This window comes from Echinops telfairi, unplaced genomic scaffold (assembly GCF_000313985.2).
Source record: "Echinops telfairi isolate 266 unplaced genomic scaffold, ASM31398v2 ScPeMD7_7424;HRSCAF=8462, whole genome shotgun sequence".
Lineage (NCBI taxonomy): Eukaryota > Metazoa > Chordata > Mammalia > Afrosoricida > Tenrecidae > Echinops > Echinops telfairi.
Window position 1 is genome coordinate 31,395,882 of NW_022111324.1, and position 4,764 is coordinate 31,400,645.

Below are 4,764 nucleotides of genomic sequence, written 5' to 3' on the forward strand. Positions count from 1 at the left end.
ATTATCTTCTTTTTAAAATAAATTTGTATGAGTCAGTTTTACATTCTTTATAATAAAAGTTTATATTTATGATTTTCATAATAAAATAATCTCTATGAAGTAGGGTAAAGCAAAATATGCTTGTTTTAATAAGTAAATATAAATGAGTAATCTTAGTTATGATTATTGATAGTAATTTTATGTGATAGATTTGTTAAGTCTATAACTTACTGTAACAAGTAAAATGCTAGCTGATTTTTGAATACATACTCTTTGGATGGCAAATTTATCTTCATGGTATACTCCATTCAGTGAGTCCAACTTCCTTCTGAAATAATATTAAGTTGAATCTATTGGGGAGTAGAATTTTTTAAAAACTCCTTAGAAAAGGTGTTTACTAGGTGTTTTTAAGAATGTTTTAATTTTATTTTTTTCCTCAATTTAAAAAATGTGTATTTCTAAAGGTCAGAAGATATAAAATACCATAACAATAAAAAATTGGTCACATAGAACCAACTCCAATGGCTATGAATTCTTAATTTCTTATATCTTGAAAGATAGGCTTAAAAATATAGCTAACACATGGGCTTATTCTATTCACTGAATGCTACAAAGTGTTCAATGCATTTACAAGAAATAAATTATGTATGTATTACTCTAAAGAACATTGATAATTTATGAATTTCTAGTAAATGCATTTCAGTCTATTTTATTAAACTTGAGAGCTGTGACCTATCTGGAGATTTCATTCAAATTAAGCTAATTAAAGCATGGAAATAGCAAGGGTGAAAAATGGCATACATGTAAATTACTTAATGCAAATTTAAATTAATGAGTAAAGCAAATTTAGAAGTGTCCTATTTTTACTCAATTAGTAAAGAGTTGTCTCTTGGCCAATAGAGTCACAATTATCATATCCAATAATGTCAGCTTTTTCAAAACCTGATTTTTAGGCATATTATATTTAGATAACCAAAATCATTTATTTAAAATACTGTCTTTTTCGTGATATCACTTCTTTTGGTGGGTAGATCACTGAGGAATAACCTGCCCTTTGGGAAGATGCTAAAAATTGTTTTTCTAGATTCCCAGTGGGAGAATCCACCCAGTATTATCTTACTAATCATACACTTTTAAGGCATTTCTTTCTCTTCAACCCTTGATGCTCCAAGGTGCTTACTATAGGTTACCTAGGCTTTAGATTTTGTCTTTTCTTGACATACAACATTCACATCAGAATAACTTGATTTGGAAACCCCACTGAAGGATCCAGACCGTACCTTAAGCACACCTGTTGAAGATTAAAGCAACTGAAACAATCTTTTGGAATTAAAGTTGAAACACTCTAGCAGCAGATGAACAGAGCACTGTATTGGAAGGCAGTAGGTACTGGTTCATATATCTTGCTTTTGAAGTTACCCAGCAATTGGCAAACTAAGACTACCACATTCTTTCTATTTTCATAAGTTATTTGCTTTCTGTGATAAATTCTACACACATAGTTTTACCTTAGGGAATGAGCATTATTAAAAATTTTACCTTGTGCCTAGCCCTCAATTGTTTTCTTAAAGAGTGTTCAGTTACCTATGTTTTTAACTTGTATAAGTGAACACGCATGTATTTTAGTCTAAAAAGGTTTCCTAAGTATGTAAAGTTTCCTTTTCTCAACAGTACTTTACATTCTACACAATGGCTATTGTTTTAGTCTGGGTTGACTACAGAAACAAATTCATAAACACTCATGTGTGAATAAGAAATAACTTTATATAAAAGAGTACTTGTTTATTAAGAAAACATCCCAGCCAGTCCATATCAAGTCCATAAATCCTATATTGACCCATATGTCTGATCTTCTGAATCTTCAGATTCAGGCAACACAGGCAATATTTATGAATGCAGGTAGATCATAGGCCAGTGGGTGGATGCAGTGGGAGGCGGTGGATGGATGCCAGTGGGAGGTGGTGGAAACATCTCAGTACTGGCATGGGTCTCCATTTGGCTCCTCCAGCTCTAGAGCTCTGGCTCCATCAGCATGGCTCTGTGTTTTTTCAGCAGGAAGACGATGCAGTGAGTGTGTGACTGCTTCCAGGGAGGAAGACAGGAGTTCCCAGAATCCTCGAGAGAAGGCCATGCCCACACAGAGGCCTGATTGGCTATGACTTGATTGACTGGCTTGATTCCACCCCTTCGCTCAAGTTGACAGGAGATTATGTAGCTTCCACAGCTAGATTAATGAAGTTATTATTAAAATTACCAAATGTCTCCTAATGGTTACTTAAATTATTCTTCAAAAAGCTAAAAATGTTGTCTCTAAAGTAGATCAGAGATATAAATAAACTTTAGAAATATAAATGAATTTTGAGCTCTCAGTTATTAATAAACCCTAATCTAAGAATAATCTGTTCTTAGTATGTGGCCCAACTCAATAACTTTCTTTATGAAGTAATCACTTTACTACAGCAAAGTGTGGTGAAGAAAACAAGTTGTGCCTAGATATCAGAAAGAATACTGTCTGGTGTCATAATGTCTTATATTAAAATAAGCAGCTACTTAAGTAAGGTGTCAGCTAAATCCACAAGGAAAAAAACTTGTGACCCAAGGATTACAAATAATAAAATCCAAGATCAGAGGAAGGAAATGTGTTAGAACTTATTCTGAGTACCCCATTTTCAGAAGGCTATGAATAGCAGAGTATGCTCAAATCCATTTACAGAGTCCATATAGGAATTAAGCCCCTATTGAATTCCTTTGGATCATTGAACAAGGATGTGAATAGTATTGCTTGAAGACAGTACATTGGAAAGTGGATTATTACAGATACAATTAGGTTAATATAGTATCATTTTTTTCTTCTTTTGTCTCATTTTCAATTTGTTGAAGTTTCTAATAGCGTCTGCTTTCACTTGGATTGAAGTTTTACTATGTTTTATTTTATTGACATTCCAGAGCTTTGGCCATGATTTTCTTTATGTGATATTCAGGAGAAGTCAATATATAGAGACAGTAACCTTAGTCCCTATAGATTATATAGCAAGGGAGGTTAGGGAGTAATGGAAAGAGAATAACAATGGGTCCAAGAATGAAGAAAATGCTCCCAAACTGGTGTTGACCACAAAACTCTTCCCCCCCCCTCATTTCTTCTTTCAGTAGTTCTCTGAATTTTTTTAAATGATGAATTATTCATTATGCCTTGGGCTTTTTGGATCTTTCTCTCAATTCACTGGCAGTACCAATATATCATTCTTATGTGATTTTTAAATCAGGTTGTTCTATTGGCATTTCTTCCTCAGAATATCTACTAGCAGTGAGTTTGGTCCCTAGTTTGAACCATTCTATCTTTTTTTTTTTTCATGTGAAATGAAGTATGTGGAGCTGCAGGAGGTTTAGGTGTACTGCATAGGTCATGTAGGCAGGATTGCTGTTTCTTGTTGGGAAAAAAATGTCCAAAACAAACAACAACAAGAATAAACATAATAAAGAAAAATAACAGTAGCCAGTAAAACAACAGAAAGAAAATCACTTTGATAACTATATACAAAATGGAAATTAAAAACAAGGATAGAGAAAATGAATGCAGTAAATACAATGAATAAATTAGGGAGGCTAAGAAAAGAGAATAGTAAATAATAAACTTAAGAGAAAAGAATAAAGGACAGCTGCCTTGTAAATCCATCTTGTGGGGGTTCTTTCTATTTTCACAGATTCTGTATCCTACAAAACATGGTGTCTTCTCTAGGAACTGGTCTCTCCTGATAACATGTTCAAAATACTTGAGGCAAATCTTTCATCTATCTATCTATCTATCTATCTATCTATATCTATCATCTATCTATCTATCTATCTATCTATCTATCTATCTATCTATCTATATCTATCATCTATCTATCTATCTATCTATCTATCAATATCTAAACTCATATATCTATAAAGTTTATATTTATTTTATTTATATAAGCTATATAAAAAGTAGGCGACTTGATGGTGTAGTGATTATGCGTTGGACTATGACCTGCAAGGTTAAAAGTTCTAAACCAGCACAACATCCGCCCTTCAGGAGAACAATGTGGCTTTCTACTGTACTCCTGTCAGTGGTACAGTCTGGGACATGCAAGGGGGAGTTTTACCCTGTCTGACAAGGTTCCTGTGAGTCAACATCAACTCCATGGCAGTGAGTAAGTGAGTGATAATATAAAAAGGTTTGATTTTATAACAATATTGAATGTTTCTTTTAAAAATAATTTTAGCATTTTAATGTAACATTTATTACATTAAAGTTAATTCATATTGTAAAATTTAACCAAGTTCACAATGTCAAAAACGGATCTTCAAAATCATGAGATAATTGCAAAGCTATTTTTTTTTTTGTATTAAGTATATTCTGTTAAAAGATATTGCTGGAAGGCACAAAAGTCTTATTGTTTTCTGATTAGTCTAGCACTAATTATTTATAAAGGCCTTATTTTTCTTACCTAAAAATGAACAGCACCACTCAATGTCCAGCCATATCCAGGTCTAACATGAGAATAAATATTATCTTGACAGAATAGCTTCACAAAGAGTACTTTCTTGGTTTGAGATAAACTAATTTTCATATTTTATTACTTATGAAGCATATTTATTCCTGCTTTTGAAATATTCAAATTTAAGTGTTAGTTTAAGAAAATAATAGTACACTTTCCAGCATAAAGAAATAGAGGAAAGAAGTAGGAGGCAAAGGGCATATATACAAGCCTAAATACAGACATGTACATATGTAAATATATTTAAGATTAAGGGGGGAACAGA